The sequence below is a fragment of the Macaca mulatta genome, chromosome 7 (assembly GCF_049350105.2).
Source record: "Macaca mulatta isolate MMU2019108-1 chromosome 7, T2T-MMU8v2.0, whole genome shotgun sequence".
NCBI lineage: Eukaryota > Metazoa > Chordata > Mammalia > Primates > Cercopithecidae > Macaca > Macaca mulatta.
The window spans coordinates 78,886,642-78,909,394 of record NC_133412.1 but is presented as its reverse complement, the minus strand read 5'-3'; the positions used below and the strand labels follow the sequence as shown (position 1 = coordinate 78,909,394).

Below are 22,753 nucleotides of genomic sequence, written 5' to 3'. Positions count from 1 at the left end.
CTTTGCCCCCACTTGTAGGTCACAACCCAAGTGGAAAGACCCAGAGATTCTGAATTCTGGATGTGAGAGGAGGGAGAGGATCCCATTTGTGTCTCTACACTACTTGTCTCCAGTGGCATCTGGAGTTATTCCACCCCCTACCCTCTCTGAACATTCTGTGCCGTACAGCTCTGGGCAGGTCACTTGCACTTTTGGAAGATTTTGAGGCCTAGCTTAAGAGTCCATGTGATATAACTGAATGACACAGGGACGAAGGTTTTAGAACCAGAGGACCTGCATTTGATTCCAGATTCTGCCAAGTGACCTTGGGTGAATGATCTAAACATTACAAAGATTTGCTTTTTCTTCTATAAAATGGGGTAAGGGAGGTTACATTACATGTTACTGAAGGAAAGAAGTTGATGAAATTCTGTAGGCTAAAAAAATGACTTATAATGATAAATTATGCACAGATATCCTCAAGATAAGGTTTGTAAAATGTTTTCAGCTTTTTAGCAGAAAGCTGCTTTATTAAATATTTCAAGATTAGAAAAATGTTAGTTTTAAAGCAACTGCTAAGGAATTATAACACATGAGGAGCATGAGAATTGGTCCCCAAGTAGCCCTGAGCTTGGCTTTATCACATCTTTGCATTGAGGATACTGAACGATCTAAAAACTAACATCTCGAAAGGAAGCCCTCTGGGTTGTTACATTTTAGGGTATTAGCTCAGTGGATTGCTTTTTCAAGTAGAGTCAGAAATAAGTTCATGCCCTCACATGTTCCTCTCTCCCGTCCGTCCACCACAAACGCTCCACACTGTTGTTCCAGGCCTCACTCCTCCTGCCTACCACTCTGGAAGTAAGTTTTCTCAGCCTTCTTTAAAGCCCAAGGGCAATCCCACCTGCCACCCCCAGCCCACCAGCAGCCTTCTTCCTTTGGTTTTTGTGCAAACGTTGCCTGCATCAGGTAGGCATTTGCTCCGAGTCCACCTCTAGTCCACCTAAAAAATACTCTGCACTACAGAGCAGGAGTGCCCCACATGAAGCAGATAGCTACGCCACTCACTCCTCAGGAGCTCTTCCTCCGCTGGGCTTTTCCAATACATTCGTCTTGCTTCCTCATCAGTTTCCTGGGAGGCAAGGAACTGGCCATCAAGGAAGATGGTTTCATAAAAAATGGCAGAAATATTTCTCTGAGATTAGGAAAGAAAATGACCCCACTTACCAAAAATTGATTCACTGGCATAAGTAGGGAGCACCCTCATGGATAAAGCAGTGGCTTGCAAATGAAGAGGACAGAACCTGCTGAAAAGGCATCAATATCACTGGGAGGGATGTTCTGCAAACTACGCCCTCTTGACATTCCACCTCACTCCCCACAGGGACCAAAGACATCACTCTAACCTCTGTGGGGGCTATGAAAGAAGTACAATACACAGCATCCATAAAACAATTGGAAAATAGTACAACAAATCTGTATATAATGAAGTACTAAACTCTGAAGTACCAACTATAAATACTGGAGGAATTCAAATGAAGGAGGCAGAAAGAAGAAGGAGGTGGACCCAAAGCTGGGAACCACTGGAAGAGATGGAACAGAAGAGAAGGTGAGATGGAGGGGTGGATGCAGACGTCAGGCTAGGCTCACAGTTGAGCCAAGACCCGAGAATGCTGGGCAGTCAGGAAATGGGCAGACAGGACAAGAGGGATGTGTTTCGGAGCAGTGGCAGTGAGTCATTATGGAATGAAGCTTCAGTGCTTTACTTACAAGGGGAATTCCAGACATCAGCCTGGAAAATGCCACACAGGTGCTGCCTCGGCTGTGTGCGTAGGGCTGTGCACTGTTGTTCATGTGAGGCCATAGGTGTGAGAAGCATTTACTTGGCTACATGTAACCTGACCCATGGCGATGTTGGACAAGCACTGACGTTCACTATTCGAGCCCCACTGCAAGCCCTTGATGGCATCTAACTAGTTTTGTACAACCTGCTGAACCATACAAGGATATTCACTGGGTGCCCATCCCCTCCAGGCCCTAAAAATCATACTATTTCTCAACTTCACACTATGTAACCACCTTTTCATAACTAGAACATTTGCTAGTCTCATCTCTACATAAAAGTGATGATTCATATCTCTTTCTTCTCTGTTGGGAGTTCTGATCTTCGCACTTATAATTCAATCCTGTTTAAATTCTACACAAATTTAAATTTAGGGTGTTAAGTACATAGTGGACACTGTAAATATTTACTAATTGACTAAGTCTGTGGCATTAGCCTAAAGCATCATCATTGTGGTTCTCTGAACAGAAGTTTCTTACCAGATTATTACATTAGGCGGAGAGGTACAGGCCTTTATGAGTAATCGCCATGCCACTGTACATCAGGAGAGAAAGCTCACTGTGGCCTGGGCTGTCAGCAGCTTTTGGATATTTAAAGAACATCTCAAAGTTCAAGCAAATAATTATCCATCCAAAAAAGAGAGTTTTCACTTTCCACTGCTCAGAGGAGTTACTGTCCCAGGACATATTTCTTTCACACTTTCCCCTTTTGTCTTAAGAACATCTCACTGGGCTCAAAGATCTACTCCAGAAACTGTTGTCTCACAAATAAAGAAATACATTCAAAGCTAAAACAGGATGTTGGAGGTAGCAGAAGAAAGGAAAGGCCCGCAAACAGATGGCAGATGGAAATCTACCCATTGATTGTTGACATTCAGTTAAATACTGAAATACCATTAGAAGACTCATGATTTCTGCTATTCTCTCCAAAACATACAATGCAACAAAATTGTCTATGGTATTTTCCAACTGACATGAGCTTATTTGGTCCAGAAAATATAAAACAGAATACAATTAACTGTAGTTTAACCTAGATTAAGAGGTTGGTGAAATTATAAAATAAGGTTCATTTTTTTTTTTTTTTTTTTTTTTTTGAGATGGAGTCTAGTGCTGTTGCCCGGGCTGGAGTGCAATGGCACATCTTGGCTCACTGCAACATCTGCCTCCTGGGTTCCAGCGATTCTCCTGCCTCAGCCTCCCGAGTAGCTGGGATTACAGGTGCCCACCACCACAACTGGCTAATTTTTTGTATTTTTAGTAGAGACGGGGTTTCACTATGTTGGCCAGGCTGGTCTCGAACTCCTGACCTCGTGATCCACCCACCTCAGCCTCCCAAAGTGCTGGGATTACAGGCGTGAGCCACTTTGCCTGGCCAATAAAGTTCCTTTTCAACATCTAAGGAAAATGGAAAAATATTTCTACAAAGATTTCTGCTTCATTGAGATACTTTCTGTAGATGTGCATTGGAGGTGGGGTAGAGAGGCTACTTGCAGGGTTTGGAGACAGACAGATTTGACCCGAACTGCAGTTACACTACTTACTAGTTGTGTGACTTCGGGCAAGTGGGAGGATCACTTGAGCACAGGAGATTGAGGCTACAGTGAGCTATGATCGCACTATTGCACTCCAGCCTAGGCGACAGAGTAAGACCCTGTCTCTTTAAAAAAAAAAAAATTAACAACACAATGTGAACTTGGGAGTGGTGTGCTCACCAGAGAAGATAAGGAGAGACTTCATTCACCAAGGCTGGAAGATCCCAGTATAGAGCCAGATGTCTGGGTCCTCAAGCCTGGTTAATCTGGTCTTGACTTGCCTGTGAGCAATCATGACCAATGCTAATTTAAATGACTTCTACAGGTAACATATGGATCACACATATGTTCCTTCTCCCATTCTAGGCAATAAGCTCCTCTACTGACCGCCCAGACAAAATATTAAATCTGTGAACCATAAGTTAGGGTAAAGACTCTCATCCTAGGATCTAGTATTGTTCTTTGGCTCTGATACTGTTATCTTTAAATCACTGTATCTTTATTATTTATTTATTTATTCTTTGAGACAGGGTCTTGCTCTGCTGCCCAGGCTGGAGGGCAGTGGCATGATCTTGGCTCACTGCAACCTCCACCTCCCAGGTTCAAGCAATTCTGTTCTCATGCCTCAGCCTCCCGAGTAGCTGGGACCACAGGTGTGCACTACCATGCCTAGCTTAGTTTTATATTTTTCACCATGTTGGCCAGGGTGGTCTTGAACTCCTGGCCTCAAGTGATCCACTTGCCTCGGCCTCCCAAAGTGTTGGGATTACGGGTATGAGCTACTGTACCCAGCCTTTTATTTATTTATTTATTTATTTATTTTACAGAGACAAGGTCTTGCTCTGTTACCCAGGCTGGAGGGCAGTGGTGCAATCATAGCTCAGTGCAAACCTGAACTCCTGGGCTCAAGTGATCTTCCTGCCTTAGCTTTCCGAGTAGCTGGGACTGCAGGTATGTGCCACCACACCTGGCTAATTAAAATTTTTTGTTGTTGTTGCAGAGATGGAGTCTCACTATGTTTTCCAGGCTGGTCTCCAACTACTGGCCTCAAGTGATCATCCCACCTTAGCCTCCCACTGTGCTGGAATTATACAGGTATGAGCCACTGAGCCTGGCTAAATCATAACTTTAAATGAAGGAACAAAGCTAGATGATAAGAAAATGTTCTATTTGTATAGCTCTATCATTTATAAAGTATTTGTGATTTTAATACATTACCTCATTTACTCCTCAAACATGTCACAGAATGCATTTGTGTTGACAGTAAAGATTGAAATGCCTAATTTACTGACAAAGTGCATCCTCAGACATTACCTCATTTGGTGCTCACAACTGCTGTGAGTTAATATTAGTGCAAGCAAGGAAACTGAGGCCCAGGGGCCCTCCATGTGCCAGGCCCTGGTAAGGCTCTAGGAATACAGAGAAGCAAGGCACCCATCCATCTTATAAGCTGTTTGCAGAGCTGGATGGATTCTAATCACTTCAGCCTTGATACTTCAGCCTTACAGAAGCTCCATAAGGCCTCTCTGCTCAACCATAAGAGACTTAAAGAAATCTGCATTCGGTTGGGTGTGGTGGCTCACGCCTGTAGTCCCAGCACTTTGGGAGGCCGAGGCGGGCGGATCACGAGGTCAGGAGATCAAGACTATCCTGGCGAACACAGTGAAACCGCATCTCTACTGAAAATATAAAAAAATTAGCCGGGCGTGGTGGCGGGCGCCTGTAGTCCCAGCTTCTAGGGAGGCTGAGGCAGGAGAATGGCGTGAACCTGGGAGGTGACAGAGCTTGCAGTGAGCGGAGATCGCGCCACTGCACTCCAGCCTGGGCGACAGAGCGAGACTCTGTCTCAAAAAAAACAAAAACAAAAGAAACCTGCATTCCTCTTATAAGCTCTTTTGTGGCAAAGTGCTGATTTCTCTTGTGATTTCAGTGCAACATCCAGAATTTCTATGTAGAGTCAATAAATAGACTGATGGGTGATATTAATGATAGATGGAGGGAAAGGAACTATGTTTTCTAAATTGGGAAAAATATCCTTGGCTATAATCTACTTGGCATTTTCCATCATCCCACTATTTAGAAGGTACATTTGTCAACATCATTGACAAGAATGAGCAAGCACTTTATTAACATGATCAGAATAGAGGAAAGAACTGCAGCCAGGATATTTGGAACCTGAGAAGCTAATGTCTACAGTGTGAATACAGGTCAGGCCACACAAGGAGCTGGAAGGGGTTGGAAGCTCAGCTAACACTGTGGAAAGCCTCCTCTATGGCCCATAGTGGGGCACAGGGTGTTCAGGCCCCAGGGAAACTCCTCAGGGCAGAGTGTCTGGCACAGCGTCCAGCAGAGAAAGAGCTCAATAAATGCCTGCTGAATTCTGAATTTTTCTCATTCTCTGAATTTCCCAGCTGTGAGGACTCTAGCACAATCACATAATCCTAGGAATATTGTATGTCCCTCAATTTTTAGGAAATAGTAATGACATAATTGGATACATGAGAAAAAGTAATAGGATGCCAAACAATATATGTAGAAATTTACTAAAATTTGACTGGGTGCTGTGGCGCACACCTGTAATCCCAGCACTTTGGGAGGCCAGGTGGGTGGATCACTTGAGTTCAGGAATTTGAGACCAGCCTGGGCAACATGTTGAAACACTATCTCTACAGCAAACACAAAAATTAGCTGGGTGTGATGTAGTCTCAGTTACTGGGAAGACTGAGATGGGAGGATCACTTGAGTCTAGGAGGTGGAGGCTGCAGTGAGCCCAGATCCTACCACTGCAATCCAGCCTGGGCGACAGAGTAAGACTGTCTCAAAAAACAAAAAAAAACAAGAAATTTGCTAACATGTATAATTCCATGTTAAGTGACTAAAACAAAGAGCAGAACAATATGTACAATATGCTACCAGTTGTATAAAAAAGAAAGAAAAAAAAAATAGATGCACACACATTTGCTGGGACACACATAAAAGATCTCTGAAAAAATATACAAGATACTAGTAACATTGACTGCTTCTTGGGAGGAAGTTTTCCACTCTTTACCATGTTGTACCTTTTGAATGTTATAACACATGAATGCATTATCTGTCAAAAGTAAATAAATACCTCTACTGGACAGACTACCCAGTTTCTCCAACAAATTACAGGGAAAAGAAGAAAAGAAAAGAAAAGAAAAGGGGATCTGTAGCTTAAAAGAGACATAAATGGTAGAACAATAAATCAGAATGTCTAATCCTTACTTGAATCCTAATTCAAAGAAATTAAGCTTAAGGAGAAAAACACTTATGCCATTTTTAAACAATTGGAAATTTGAACAATGATGATGTTTGATGATATTAAAGGATTAGTGTTAATTTTTCAAAGAGTAATAATGGGTGTTTAATAAAGGAGTCTTTACGTTTAAGAATTATCATGGAAATATTTATAGATGCAACTATATGTTTGGAATTTATTTCAAAATTAATGTGAGCTGGGAAAAGTAGCTAGGAAGACAGAGTAAATGTGAGTGGTTATGAGTTGATTATTGTTAAAGCTGGTGATGGGTTTTGTGGGGCATGGAGGTTCACTATCTGATTCTCTCTACTTCTGTATATCTTTAAAATTCTCAGAATAAAAAGCTAATAAATGAACGAGTGATTATTTAGCAATATGACAAACAGTCCTGCTAGTCACCAAGGCCTAAGCTCACCCCAACTTTCAGCTGCGATCAAGCCTCTACTGTCCCTGGGCTGACGAGTTGCCTGTGGAAAATAAACGTGAGGCTGCTGCCAGCTACTGCAATTCTGGCAAGAGTTTAGGTCACGCAAATATCAACAAGAAAACTTTATCACTCACTCCAAAAATAAACGAAAAGAAACAGAGAAATTAGTTTTGGAAGGCCTCCTTTCATTAATGTGGAAGGTAAGCGTTGGCTGCACGTACAAACGGGTGTGATGACTTGTACCTGCGGCCCTGTAAAGTGTCTTTCCCAAACCCATAAGCAATTTTTGTCACTCTCCTTGGGAGTGTTTCTCAAGTTCTCCAAATGACTTTATCACTTTCAGGGTCTGAACAGACAGGACCTCAAGGCAGAAAACCAATTAAGTCAACTCTTCAACTCAGTTAATATTTCTAAAATGTTCAACACATGGAAAGGAGCCATATGAATGACACAAACATGACTGGAAACCTCTGTCTGCCTCCCAGAGCTTCGATTCCTGCACTGGGGTCTTTCAAACTCAGGTACCAAATGGCTCCCTCCGAGGGGAAAAACTAGTCCTGCCAGATGCCCCTGGCTACATTACTTTGTGTTCGACTCTTAAATTTAAGTTAAACTACTTTTATCCAACTATTATTTATTATACTATTTCTTAAAATGCACAAACAGTACAAATAGTACTCAGTATGGTGCATAAACTTCCTTTGGCACTTTTACAATTACAGAGATCCAAGCACATTTATAAAAACAAAATTACTAAAATAGTAAAATTCAGATGAGCTACATTAATGTAATGAGACTAATGCCATTTTTCAGACCTGAAATACCTGCAGACGATGTCAGTGTGGTCCTGCCTACTCCTGGGCAGGTTCTATGGATCCTGAGAGCCTACACTTCCAGGTACAGTGTGACATGTCCATTCTCACACTCCTTTTCTCACTGGGACCACTACTACAGCCTTCATTTACACAGTGCTGTGTGGTGTCATTTGACTTCACTTGATGCTCTCACATCTTTTCTGCACTAAGTCCATCTATATATTTTTCTCTATAGCGGGGTTTACCTGGCTTCGATTCATCAGAAATTCACATACAAATGGGGGAGGCATTGAGACTGTGTGGGTGGACCTTGATATTATAATTAGGTATCCCAACATTCCAGGACAGGCTTATAAAACATTTCCAATTATCATTAACACGAAACCAAAAAGTCTGAGTTTACAATCTAATGAGAACCCAAGGAACCTCAAGGACATATCCTTAGCCCTGGATTAGGAAATCCATAGCACAAAATGAATGTGGTGGTGGTACAGGAAGAAAGCAAAAAGTATGGTGGGGACTCGGATGAGAGGTCACGCTGTATCTCAGAAGCCATCTGGGCCATTACCCGGCATACTAAATCATGGATTTAGTAAGTTTAAGTGCATGCTTCCAAAGAACTTATGTGTAAATACCACTGAAGAGCCTTACTTAATTCCAGCAGGTTGCTGAGGTCTTACCTCAGACCCCTCCCACTCCTCGGTCCTTAAGAACTAAAACATGGCACTTCAGACATGACAAATCCAGACTTCAGGAGTCAAAGAACAATTTCCAATATCAGTTCACCTCACTATAAGGTGCTACAACTGCCTATCAACATTGTGTAGTCTGTACCACCTAAAAAATTGGGCGCAAAGCCCCACCAAATGCTGCTGCAGTTAGGTTAACTTAACTAAATCAATGGCCTGGTTTTGTAGCAAAAGAGTAACCAGGATTGTTTAAGGAAACTGCAAAAGAGGAACCTCTCCTTGAGTAGAATCCTCTACTTTAGGCCCTCCCAAACAGCATAATTCAATAGCCATTAACTCAACCTTTTTAGTAAGCTAAATATGTCCTGGTTAGAACGTGCTCTTTAACCTGAGATACTGATCTTCCAACATTTTTGGTGCTAAAATATCTCCTTTTTTTTTTCTTTTCTTTTCTTTTTTTTTTTTGAGAGAGTTTTGCTGTGTCACCCAGGCTGGAGTACAGTGGGTCAATCTTGGCTCACTGCAACCTCTGCCTCCCGGGTTCAAGCAATTCTCCTGCTTCAGCTTCCCGAGTAGCTGGGATTGTGAGTGTGCACCACCATGCCCAGCTAATATTTTGTATTTTTAATGGAGATGGGGTTTCATCACGCTGGCCAGGCTGGTCTCGAACTCCTGGTCTCAAGTGATCCGCCTGCCTCGACCTCCCAAAGTACTGGGATTATAGGTGTGAGCCACCACGTCCAGGCTAAAATATCTTTTTAGATGACAGGGATTTTGTATTTCCTTTTGTTGTTGTTGTTGTTGTTGTTGTTGTTTTGAGACAGAGTCTCGCTCTTTCGCCCAGGCTGGAGTGCAGTGGTGCGATCTTGGCTTACGGCAGCCTCCGCCTCCTGGGTTCAAGTGATTCTCCTGCCTCAGCCTCCCAAGCAGCTGGGATTACAGACACATACCACCATTCCCAGCTAAGTTTTGTATTTTTAGTAGAGACGGTGTTTCACCATGTTGGTCAGGCAGGTCTGGAACTCCTGACCTCAGGTGATCCGCCCTCCTCGGCCTCCCAAAGTGCCGGGACTACAGGCGTGAGCCACCAACCCCTGCTGTATTTCCTTATTTGAAAGAATCAGAATGTAGCAATCCATGTTGGGCTTCCTGATTTTTGTTTTTTATGGTCCTCATTGACATGACTAAGTAAACAGTACACAAATACATGCCTACAGTGACTGTGCACACAGGGAGGCAATCTTTCAGAGCTTCTCTTTTATCCAAGATAAAATGAGAGGATGAGGCAGGAAAATCGCTTGAACCCGGGAAGCAGAGGTTGCAGTGAGCCGAGATTGCACCACTGCACTCTAGCCTGGGAAAAGTGGAACTGATACCACCACCTCCTCCTCCTCACCTTATGTAACAGAGTATCTATGGTACAATTGACTAATAATGTGGGTACTCAGCAATGAGCAAAGGCCAGAAGGTAAGAACTCTAGATTAGACTAATAGACTAAAGATTCCATTCAATTTCCAGGTGGCTCTAAACCAGACTCAGAGGTAAATAAAAGCAAGATGAAGGTTAAGACACATTCAAAGGAAAGACGGAAAAAAAAAAAAAAAAAAACAACAACGAGGCAAGATCTGGGAGCCACTGAAGACTATAAGACCATGTTTAAATCAGTGTGGTTATTTAAAACACAAGCCTAGCCATAGAAAATTCAAATACAAAGAACCTTGAAAACTTTCTTCCTAGAGTCAGCATCAGTGGAAACCTTTGTTAGCGAGGCCAGGTCAGGCTCAGATCTTGGAAATTTAAAGTGGTTTGGAGATCTTGGGAAATACTTCCAAGCACAGCAACAAAATTATATGCGGGCTTGGGGAAGACACTTTACAGATGAGCAGGTGTGAGAGCTGGTTTTTCCTGGGGTGAGAGAAAAGAAGGGGTGAGACACTTCAAGCTACCCAAACAGAAAGTGTTGTGACAAAGGGCAGGCTTCCTCTTGGATGCCCAAAGGCAGGACAAGTGGAGTGATGCTGTAGTACAGCAGACGGGATGAGACGCAACAGAGATGCCGGAAATGAGGTCAGGCACAGTGGCTCACGCCTGTAATCCCAGCACTTTGGGAGGCTGAGGCAAGAGGGTCATCTGACGTGAGGAGTTTGAGACCAGCATAGTGAAACCCTGTCTCTACCAAAAATACAAAATTAGCTGGGTGTGGCGGTGTGCGCCTGTAATTCCAGCTACTTGAGAGGCTGAGGCAGGAAAATCGCTTGAACCCGGGAAGCAGAGGTTGCAGTGAGCCGAGATCTCACCACTGCCCTCTAGCCTGGGCAACAAGAGCGAGACTCTGTCTCCAAAAAAAAAAAAAAAAAAAGGAAAAGAATGAAAAAAGATCCTGGAAATGTGACTTGGGGAGGCCAGGAAGCTTCTCTGGAGAATAGAGAGCAAACAGCAAACTTTCCCTGGAAATGCTAGCACATTCTGCACAGATGGCAAGGCGAAGGGCCCAAGGACCAATGCGTTCCTCACTCACCAATGCCCCAGCTCTCCCTTCACAGCTGACCTTTAGAAGCTCCCCTGCACCTCCCCCAGCCTCTCACAGAAAAGAAAAATATTTGCCTCCAAATATCCACAAGATCTTTAAGATCTCCAGCAAAGCTGCTGCCTAAATAAGACTGTTTTTTAGCATCCTTAGAAACATTAAACAGATATCTAAAATAGAAGGCCTTTATAAAAAATGACGTGGAAGCTCTTTTCACGCTGCCAAGAAATATTAAGTGAAAAAGGCAAGGTTCCAAATAGCATGTATACAGTGCGCTACCATTTCTGCAAAAAGGGGCGGTGTGCAGAATATGTTAACGAATTTGCTTATAGATATATAAAATCCCTTGAAAGGGATTTTCAGAGGCCACTTCTGGAGGATGAAGAAATCACTAATGCTGGTTGCCTCTGAGGTTCAGGGGTCAGGGGTACACAGAGATGTATTTACTAGTTAACCTTTTGTGCTTTTCAAGTATTTTCTTTCATCATGTGAATGTATTGGCTATTTTTAAAAACTAAAATTTGAATTAAAAATTTTTAAATTTCTAATAAAAACAATTTCTAATAAAAATAATTTTAAAACAAAAAGTTTTTAAGCAACAAACCAAACTAATTTGTTAATCTTATCAACTGTGTTCCTGGCACACACCAGATGCTGAATTTGTTGAAATTAATGAACCTCCACTTAAAGACAACAAAAGAAAATCAAAAACCAGGCAAATCCAAGGGTACCAATGTTCCACTTCGCTAAAAAGCTCTTCACCTGTTTATTGTGAAAGATCAGACAATGGGTTGGTGTGTAACAAGCCCCTCACCCAACTGGCCCCAGTCCACAAGCTTCAGGGGTAACGGTGGAGCTTATCATCTGTCCACACCAACCATTTTACAAACAGAAAACATTCAATCCAAAACCACGATGCCCTGAACAAGACAACAAAAAATAAATCTGCAGATATGAAAATAATCCTGAAAGCAGATAATGTAGCACCTGTATGGTATCAACACAGAAACAGCAGCACAGGGCTTAAAAATGTCCTAATCATGCACTGGCCAAAAAGGCTGAACCATGAAAAGCTGCTATAAAATCCTGACACCAGACAAATTTAAGAGGCACCCTGAACTTTTCATTGCTCTGTCCCCGGGGATAACTTAGCCCAAGATGAAACAGAAAGGCTTAAGTACCTCATGCCCCACATCATCTATACTCTGAAACTGGTCATGGAGTATTCAAAACTCACAATGCAATAAAAATAGGAATACTGTAAGTTGTAGGTCATGGTAGAAATTCTGCCACACAAAATTCAATTATATTGGAAATGTCTCTCTGCTGGGGCTTTTAAAAGAGCCAGATTTTAGGCAAAAAATAAGACAGACTCTACCCCTGTCTCCCATAAGATCAAAGAAAGTATTTCCTGCTTGGGGCAGGAGCTCTGAACAAGGGCAGTGAGAACCACTACAGAGGTTATGGGTCCTGCCAGAGATGACCAGGAGAAGGTATAAATGCTCAAAGCAACGAGTAACAGCGAATGAGAAGCCCTTCCACCAAAATGTTGAGCAAAGAGAGTGAGAAAGAGAGAAAGGGGCCCTTATTAATACACAAGCAGAGAAATGAAAACTATTATTCTAAAATGGCTGATCTCTAGAGCAGCTTAAACAAAAACCAAAATTCAGAATCAACTCAAGAAAAACAAAGCATGAGAAGGTGCGATTTAATGAAGTGATAATCTTTGGTTCAATCTAGAAAACAAGTAAAAACAGAAGAGAAAATCAAAGGTGACTGGATTCCTGCTAAAAATGAAAGTGGCAGGCATCTTTTCATCAAAAGGGAATTGGCTGGCACAGTGAGAGTGGCTATTTGTCAGACCTGTGAAGGCGATAAAGGAAATGAAGGTGAGAGTAAAAAGGAAAGAAAGTGAATGACCCTGACTAAAATGAGAGGAAAAAGACCATTCCATTGTACTTGCCATCTGGTTTATTTCAAGCTTTGGAAAAGAACAAGAAAAACGCAGATAAACCAGTGAACCAGCTATATTGCCAGCACAGATCAGTCACACACTTCTGCTTCTGCCAGGCCAGGCAGGCGCTGCTGGTGCTCCCCCTACTCGAATGACTAAGTAACTTGCTTAAATGCAGTTGACACACGATCCCTGAACTTCCGAAAAGCACTTAATACAGTGGCTCATAAAATCTTAATCTAAAAATGTTCATCCATTTAGAATCAAGCTGCATCACACGCATCGCTCGGGAGGAGGGCTGCAGAGAGGGAATACATATTTGGAAGAACACCATGGACATGGTATCATCCAGGACTTTACCATTTCGAGGGATTCCCACCCCTCGCTGCCCGCTTTTAAAGATAATTTTAAAAGGTTCAGAGCCTAAGAAGAATGTAACTGCAAGTGGGGAACTAACATAGAAACTGAATTACCTGAATCAGTAAAATAAGTAAGATATATGCAACGTGACTTGGAATCCCCTTGAAGCTGTCTGTGTTAAAATGAAATCTGGAATATGTTTAATGAATTGGGGGGTGGGGGGAAGGGGAATGGGGAAAATTAGCTCTTGATAGAGTATTGGGTGGTGGATATGAAGAAGAATGTATAAAAAGGCAACAGAATATCATATCTAGCAAATCTATTGTGCTTACCCTGTGCCAGGTACTGTTCTAAATGCTTCAGATGTAGTAACTCCATGCCCTTCTCAAAGCAACCTTCTAACATAAGTATCATTATTATTTCTGTTTTAGAGGTGAGGAAACAGAGGCACAGAGAGGTTAAGTAGCTTGCCCAAGGTTGCATAGCTAGTAAGAGGCAGGGCTAGGATTCAAATCTAGGCACTCAGGCACCAAAATCTGTCCCCCTAACCCCTCTGGGCTCCCCTAGAACTTAAAACACTGAGAATAGGCAAACTAAGCTTAGAGTGAAGTAAGTCATGCACTGGCTAGATCTAAAGTCAAGAGATCAACCCTTAGTCATGGGCCTGTGATGACCAGCCAGCCCTGTGACCACCCCAGGCCTCAGTTTCCTCACCTGTGCATTGAGGAGACTGAATTAGAGTCTATCTAATTAGATTTAGATAGAGATGAGCTCTATCCAAGGTGCCTTCAGCTCTAAAATGTCACAAGTCCGTGCTGACTACCAGCTGTATATGGATTGGTCTGCTTTCTGACTAGATATTCAAAGATTAATTCATCCTAAAACACACAGCAAGTTGTGTTAAGATTCCTTCTCTGCCTCCTGACCTTTAGAAGATTATGTTCTCTCTATTCAGGCAAATGACAGAGGGTAGTGAAGGATTTCTCTTTTGGACTCTGCTTAATGTGGCTGTAAGGAAACGGCCTTCGAAAAGCTCTGGGCACAGGTCTTGATGACTCTGCCAAACCTGCAGTCTCTCCAGGTCCCTCTATGGAGCCTGTTCTTGGAACTTGCCTTTGGATTTGGTTGCTGGAATGCAGGTGAAACTGACAAACTGGAGGTCGAGCAACCAAACTAGAGGGATTGGGAAGATTAAGACAGTGGTCCATGGTAGTTCAAATTAAGGAGTTTCATGGCGGCTAAACAAACCTCTATCTTTTTGTATAATCCAGTCTCTTTGCTAACACCCACTCTTGAGAGCTGAAACCTCAAAATTCATTATGGGTGAATTTAACAGCCACTTGGAACCTAATCGACCCCCAGAAGTACTATCCTCAAGCTAGGCATTAAAGGCCACTTAGAGTGCATCTGCGGGTAGAGAAGGCCCTTACAGATGGGTCATGCAGTCCTCCCTTGGGAGTCCTAAGCATCCCGCACAGGTGGCTGTCATCCGGCCACTGCTTGGACATTGCCAAGGTCGAGGCGCTAGCTGCCCGGCCTGGCAGGCAGCCTCCTGCGCTGCTGGACAGCTCTAGATGTGGGAAAAGCTCACGAAGCGCCTAGAACAGTGCCGGTCGCCAGGCTGAACTCGGTAAATGTGCTTCCAAGTGGGTCAAAAGCTGCCTCCCTAGAACTTAAACCCACTGGTCCTGGGTGCGCCCCTGAAGCCCCGAAACACAGAGGTCTCTCGGTTATCTCGGGTTGTAATCAGGACCCTCGGCCCTCTCCTCCCAGGTGCGGATCCCGGACCTTCTTCCCCAAGCCTGAACCGGCAGACCCCTCCCCAGACCCCAGAAGCCCCAGGAGTGAGCACCAATGGGGGAATGGCAGCCAGAGAGGCCGCGGTTGGGATTATCCCCAACCTCGGTTTCCCGGGCACGAGGGGACAAAGGGCCTCAGGAAGGCGTATCCCCCGCCGCGATCTGGGCTGTCCCCGCCGCTGGGCAAGCCAGCCCTCTAGACCCCCACGGCGCCATATGACAGGCCCCCGAGGATCCCCTCAGGCTGCGGCGTGATGGGCCGAGCTACGCCGGGGAACTCGGGGCTCGGAGATTCGGTTCGACGGGTCCGGCGTGCGATCCCTGCTCCGCGGAGCTCGCTCGGCCGTGGCTTTACCTGCGTGTGATTGACTACAGGTGCTCAGCTCGCCCCCAGTCTGGTTCCTGCAGCTTCCTGGCTACCGGCGGCGCTCATGGATATACAGCCGGAACCCCTGGCCAGTGCAGCTCCCGCCGCTACCGGCCCCGCCCAAGTAACTGCCGCCACGCCCCTGACGACCGCTTCTGCCACGCCCCCAACCGCGGAAACCGCTTGTTCATTGGGCAGTTTAGCCGCTTCTCCACTTGCCCCGCGCGCTCATGGCATTACGAGGGAATCCACTGGTCAGCGAAGCTGCTCCTCAGAGTGGAGGCGGGATTCTTAGGGGAGAGCTCCTCAACAATTGGCTACATTTGACGGCTTTAGTCCAGGGACCCAGACGCTATTGGATAAGGCCAGCCCGGAGTGGGCGGGGAAAGGGGAGGAGGGCTAGAAGATGGGTAGTGTTTGCTGTGGATGGGGGCGGGGTGAAGAGAGGCGTAATTGTGACCGCAAGCTGCTTTAGAGGGCTGGGTAAGGTCAGTTGTCAACTGGGGCTCAGAGGAATGAGGTCGGCCGGTAGCTCAGCTGCGGGGCTTTGATGGGTCCAGGCCGACTGACTGACTCACGTATACTCGAATTTCGCAGGGGGTGAAATTTGAGGTCATATCCCGGGAGAGAGGAAGAAGGGTCGTGAGTCACCGAACCCCAAGGAGAGGAAAAGATGTGGAGGCAGCGACCTATGGCCTCTTCCAGCTCCGGACGGGGGATGGGGACGCTCTGAGCAATATGGGCCTCAGTTATTGTCCCACTGTCCTTTCAACCCTTAAGCAACCCAGTTGGAGGCCGCCTGGAAGAATGTAGCCTTTGAACTAGGGCCTGAAATTGGGGCTCCTACCGGTTGTGTGGGCTTGGGAAAGTCACTTACCTTCCTGCATGCTCCCTGATTTCTTCACTTGGCAACTGAGGGTAGCAATAGTAGTTGATGAGAAGATTAAATAAACTCTGATAAACGCCAACAGTGGCTGGCACTCAACAGGCATTCAATGAAGGGTGATTCTTCACCCATCACCCACTCACCTCATCCGGCTGGGAAACTAGGCCCATTTCTAAAATTCTATGAGCCTGAAACTGCTTTTGCAGTGGCATGTCGTGTACCAAGAATAGAACACTTGAGCGACTTGAAATGCAACCCCTGTAGGGCAGAGAAGGCCACCCTACCAAGGTCCCATAGGGCTGGGAGACAGGGAGCACGGGATGAAGTGAGAGGAGCGATTTAGTCAGAGAAGGGAAGTGGTGTTTGTTGCCATGTAAATTTTTCCCAACATATTTCAGGTTGTGACAAGGAACAATGGGCTGGCTCAAGTTTTATAAAGCGTGACCCAACAACATCCTCTGAAGGCTGATCAGCACCGGACTAGAAATCACTGCATGAGCTATATCCGTCAGAGACCCCTGAAACCCATTCCCCATTCTGAAGGTGTAGACATCACAGACTGTGGACAGAAATAGCTTCTCAGACTTGAATGTAGCCCCAGACCCTTTGTGTCTGCCTTTGAAAGAACTCACAGCCATGGTACATCAGAGTGAAGGAGAAGAAAGAATCCTTTGCCATTGCTCTATTTTTCATTCAGTTGTCACGTTACATTGAAAATAAAGGTTTCATCTCAGTGTTTATATATTCCTCTGTATTCTCTTTCATCTTGGGAAAAAAAAAAAACAACCCAGGCTTCAGTAGCAAAGTCTCTTAGTGATGAACCCCATCATCCTGACTGAGTTAAAACAGTTTGGACTTCCAAAAAACAGCTTTAAATTTATCACTAGATAAGTATATAAGGTAATGCATATGTTAACTAGCTTGGTTTAGCTATCCCACAATGTATACATGTATCAAAACATGGACCGCTGCAGTGGCTCACGCCTGTAATCCAACACTTTGGGAGGCTGAGGCGGAGCCCAGGAGTCTGAGACCAACCTGGGCAACATAGTGAGACCCCGTCTCTACAAAAAATTTAAAAATTAGCCTGATATGGTGGTGCATGCCTGTAGTCCCAGCTAGTGGGGAGGCTGAGGCAGGAGGGTTTGAGCCCAGGAAGTTGAGGCTGCAGTGAGCTATAGATCGTACCACTGCATTCCAGCCTGAGCCACAGAGTGAGACCCAGTTTGACAAATAAACAAACATAATAACGTGATAAACATAAATAAGTAAAGCATGTTGTACATTATAAATATATACAAATTTTGTCAATCAAAAATTAATAATAATTTTAAAAATAGGCTGGGCACAGTGGCTCAGTGTAATCCCAGCACTTTGGGAGGCCAAGGCAGGAGGATCACCTGAGGTCAGCAGTTCCAGACCAGCCTGGCCAACATGGTGAAACCCCATCTCTACTAAAAATACAAAATTAGCTGGGCTAATTTACAGGGTGGCACACGCCTGTAATCGCAGCTGCTCAGGAGGCTGAGGCAGGAGACTCGTCTGAACCCAGGAAGCAGAGGTTGCAGTGAGATTGCGCCACTGCACTCCAGCTTGGACGACAGAGTGAGACTCCGTCTCAGAAAAAAAAAAAAAAAAGATTTGTCACTAGTTTTGGAGGGGTGTGTACACATATCTATGCACACATTTGGTTCTGATCCACAGTTTTCTGGTTCTTGTCTTTAAATAGTGCTGCTTGGTAGCCATACACATGGCTGCATGCATGCTACGGAAATAGGCCCAGCCCAATACGGGTTTGCTTCTGCCTGTGTTTGTTAGGCCCTGAAAAGCATGAAGTGGCTCCAGAGATTCAGGATGATTTCTCCAACTTGATTCAGAGCCACGAAAAGCAGCTGTTAGGAGTATATTGCAGATGGGCTCACCATTGTGTAAATGGCTTTTTTCTCCCATCTCAGGAACATAGGTTCAGCCAATGCTTCCAGTAAAGGACATCTATCCAGTTCAGGAATTCTAAAACACAATTGTGTCACAGAGGCTCAAAAAGAGGCACAGACGGAGCCCAGGAACAGGAGGAAGAGTGAAAGGATCCGGGCATCTTCTCTGCAACTCAGGCAGGCTTAAAGAATGATCCATTATCATTTTCCAGCGCACAGAACTGTTTCCTTAATTGTCTCTGGTTTCTGTTTCCTCCCCTCTGCTTGCAGTCTTGCCATATTCTGTTTAATCATATTATTTCATTCTATAAATCATTTCCGAGGGAGGCCATTTAGGAGACAAAATGGACTTATTTTTGCCTTCAAGTTTAGTGGCCCATTGAGATTGAGGATTTGGTGAGCCTTGGCCTAACATAAGCAGGTGTTGGGATGTGGCTGTAAAGTGAATTTTCAAAACCATGACAGTACCTTGTTATAAAAAAGAACAAGGGAGACGGTTTGCCCCAGTCACTTTCTGGGATGGCTAAAGCTGCAGGACTTCATTAAAGTAGAACTGCTTCTAACCAACTGGAGGCTCTGCAGGATTTCCTAACCTGAGAAAGTCCTCAAGGTACTCTGGGAGACAGCAGGGAGCAGCGGTTGGAGCAGATAATGTGTTCTATTTATTCTCTTCAGGGAAAATCAGCAATTCACTCAGTTTGTCATTTTTGTTATTCTGCATCCATGGGGGATGGTTCAGAGAAATGGGATTTGGAAGCTCTGCCGCTGGGGCTTGGATCCTGGTTCCATCCTTCCTAGCCTTGTGACCTTGGGCAAGTACAGCACGTCTCTGTTCCCACTTTCTTCTGTAAAATGCAGAGGACAGTGAAGTGCTTGTCTCATGGGTTCCTTTGAGTGGCAGATGAGTTCACAGATACAAAGTGCATCAAACAGTACCTGGCACATACCTAAAAATGTTAAATAAATGTTTGCCCTAGCTATTATAGGAGCCCATTTCAGAATCTCCCTCTAAGGTCCTCACTCATTTTTTAAGTTCTAGCCCTCAAGAAGTAGTGACCACAGGATTCAGGATTTTCAGAAAATATAGATAGACTTTATTTTTTAAATCTGTTTTAGGCCAGGCGCCATGGCTCATGCCTGTAATCCCAGCACTTTGGGAGGCTGAGGTGGGTGGATCACTTGAAGCCAGGAGTTTGAGACCAGTCTGGCCAATTGGCAAAACACTGTCTCTACTAAAAATACAAAAATCAGCTGGGTGTGGTGATGTGTGCCTGTAATCCCAGCTACTCAGGAGGCTGAGGCAGGAGAATCGCTTGAACCTAGGAAGTGGCGGATGCAGTGAACCAAGATCGCACCACTGCACTCCAGCCTGGGCAACAGAGGGAAACTCTGTCTCTAAATAAATAAATAAAGCAGTTTTAGGTTTACAACAAAATTAAGTGGAAAGTACAGAGAGTTCCTATATACACACTCTCCAACACATGCAGGATTTTTTTTTTACTAGCAAAATCTCACCACCTGGTGCGAGAAACTTTTCCTTTGGAATGTGGTTACCAAAAATGGTTTGAGGACCGAGTAAAGGTTTTTGAGACTAGACCTCATCAGTGTTCATTGTGAGGGAAATGGAAAGGATGAGGCTAAGAGAATAACAGTAAAAGCTGCAGCCTGGAGGCTCATAAAGTATTCCTACAGTTGTGACATGGTGCAGTCTGAGGGATCGAATATTGTGGCTTTATTGTCACACCCAGTGCAGTCTGCATGCAGTCTAGGAAGGAGGTTCAGAATGCCCTGTAAGCAGGTCCACTGTCTGGCTTCTTATTGGTAATGGAGATGAAGTTTGTTTAGAGGCTTTAAGTCCCAGCATGCGATAGTTCCATGAGGACAAACTATGATCAATTTCAAAAATGTGGTCCTTTTGTTATTAGAAAAGGCTTTCTGGTGGCCAGTGAAAACGATCATGAAAAATAACCTTGTCTGTGATTTGGGCTGCTTTCTTAAGCTATATGTGAGTTGTCTATAGTAAAATCATAAGATGAACACACCTGGCTTATGCCTGTTGTCCTGGCAAAATTTTAATAGTGCCCTCCTTCCCATCAGGTGATTCTCAAATAGTCCCAATTTGGATGATACATTTTATGGTAATATTTATACTTACATATATAGGACCTAGTACTAAAAATGCTCATGAAACACACACACACGCACGTGCATGCCCGCACACACAGATGAAAAAGTGTTCTAATCTTGTAATCAGATACAGAATATCTGACAGGTGACTGGCTAACGATGACTTCTTCTTAGTCACCATGCATTCCTCTTCCTGATGTCATTCTTTTTTTTTTTTTTTTTTTTTTTTGAGACAGAGTCTTGCTCTGTCGCCCAGGCTGGGGTGCAGTGGCCGGATCTCAGCTCACTGCAAGCTCCGCCTCCCGGGTTTAGACCATTCTCCTGCCTCAGCCTCCCGAGTAGCTGGGACTACAGGCGCCTGCCACCTCGCCCGGCTAGTTTTTTGTATTTTTTAGTAGAGACGCGGTTTCACCGTGTTAGCCAGGATGGTCTCGATCTCCTGACCTCGTGATCCGCCCGTCTCCTGATGTCATTCTTAATTACAGAAATAAAAATTGAGTTATTCATACTATTAATTGCAAAGGAGTTGATAAAACTTGTGTATTAAATAAGCTCATCATACACCCTTTCCTACATAATTTTAGGTTATTGAGCTATTTCAAAACTATTTCCGGAGAAGGCGAGATGCAGCGTAAAAAAATAACAACAACAACAAAAACCCCACACACACACAAAAAAAAACAGCTGGGCACAGTGGTTCACACCTGTAATCCCAGCAGATTGGGAGGCCCAGGCAGGTGGATCACTTGAGGTCAGGAGTTCGAGACCAGCCTGGCCAACATGGTGAAACTCTGTCTCTACTAAAAATACAAAAATTAGCCCTGCGTGGTGGCAGGTCTCTGTAATTCCAGCTACTTGGGAGGCTGAGGCAGGAGAATCACTTGAACCCAGTAGGCGGAGGTTGCAGTGAGCCAAGATTGCACTGAGATTGCACCATTGCACTCCAGCCTGGGCAACAGAGTGAGACTCTGTCTCAAAAACAAAAACAAACCATTTCCATCTTTCCAGAGACCCCCGTATTGTTTTGCCATATATTTAAATTAATTTACAAAACAGTAAACATTTTTTACTGAGCAAGACATCTAATACTAGAAAGACAGAATCATAAAGTCCCATTCATTCCTCGGTGGGGATGGATATAGGACAAATGGGAAATATTGATGAGATAACTCAAAGGACTGAGCAATAAGCACAGAGTGCCATCAGTGTCAGCAATAATTATTCAGAGGAGGCAGCAATTTCTTCTGACTTGGATTATTGGAGATTTGAATTGGTTTTTGAAGGTCTATGGGCTGAATCTGGCAGGGCAGCATTGGCGGTGAGGGAGCATGGCATTCCAGGTAGGCCTCTGAGTGGATCAACACAAGATAGTTTGTCCAGAGCAGAGTCAAATTGGGGCCTAGCAGGCGAGAAGATGAACAAATGGATGGGGCCAATGGTGGAGGCAAGATAATGCCTTCGTCTTAGTTAATGGCTTCATCTCAGTCCTTTGGGTATTTGGATATCCTCACATAGTTGCAGAGCAAACATCCCAAACTCCAGGCATCTGCAAACCACGTAGATAATTTTGACCCTATCTCTTTACTCTCTGCTTTATTATTTACTTAATAATGTCATCAAATTGACTCAACTTTTAAAATGAAATACCTTATTAAGCCCCATCCTAAACCAGTGGTTCTCAACTGGGGGTAGTTTCGTCCCTCAGGGGACACTTGACAATATCTGTGGTTGTCACAACTGCAGGGGTGCTATTGACCTCTAGTGGGTAGGGGCTAGAGATGCTGCTAAGCACCCTTCAGTTCCCAGGACAGCCCCACAACAAAGAATTATCCCAAATGTCAATAGTGCTGAGGTTGAGAAACCCTGTGGGCCAAAGCAGTAATATCTGTGATATTGCAGGCTTGAAGTGTGATTATAGTTATTCTAATTACATTAAAATCATTTCATAAGGATTACATTTTATTATTTATTTTTATTTATTAATTTTTTGAGACAGAGTCTTGCTCTGTTGCCCAGGCTGGAGTATAGTGGCACAACCTTGGCTCACTGCAACCTCCACCTCCTGGGTTCAAGGGATCCTCCCACCTCAGCGTCCCGAGTAGCTGGGATTACAGGCGTGCGCCACCATGCCTGTCTAATTTGTGTGTGTTTTTAGTGGAGATGGGTTTTCACCATATTGGCCTGGCTGGTCTTGAACTCCTGACCTCAAGTGATCCCCCTGCTTCGGCCTCTCA

General features: G+C 44.3%; 1 protein-coding gene and 2 long non-coding RNA genes across 8 annotated transcripts in view; 2 read left to right on the top strand and 1 right to left on the bottom strand.

Moving 5' to 3' along the window:
- Positions 1–15,675, bottom strand: part of ABHD2 (abhydrolase domain containing 2, acylglycerol lipase) — a 122,678-nt gene extending 107,003 nt beyond the window's left edge. For 3 of the 6 annotated variants that reach the window (XR_013395115.1, XR_013395116.1, XM_028850249.2), the window contains exon 1: positions 15,561–15,646. The gene's annotated coding sequence lies outside the window, so the exon portion shown is untranslated. 6 annotated transcript variants of the gene reach the window in all.
- LOC144330097 (uncharacterized) lies at positions 2,887–9,051 on the top strand. The gene is made up of 2 exons (XR_013395968.1): positions 2,887–3,039; positions 5,956–9,051. It is a non-coding gene; the product is annotated as an uncharacterized LOC144330097 (long non-coding RNA).
- Positions 15,676–16,006: 331 nt separating the features above from the next.
- Positions 16,007–17,198, top strand: LOC106999278 (uncharacterized). The gene is made up of 2 exons (XR_001446070.3): positions 16,007–16,060; positions 16,857–17,198. It is a non-coding gene; the product is annotated as an uncharacterized LOC106999278 (long non-coding RNA).
- Positions 17,199–22,753: the final 5,555 nt, after the last annotated feature.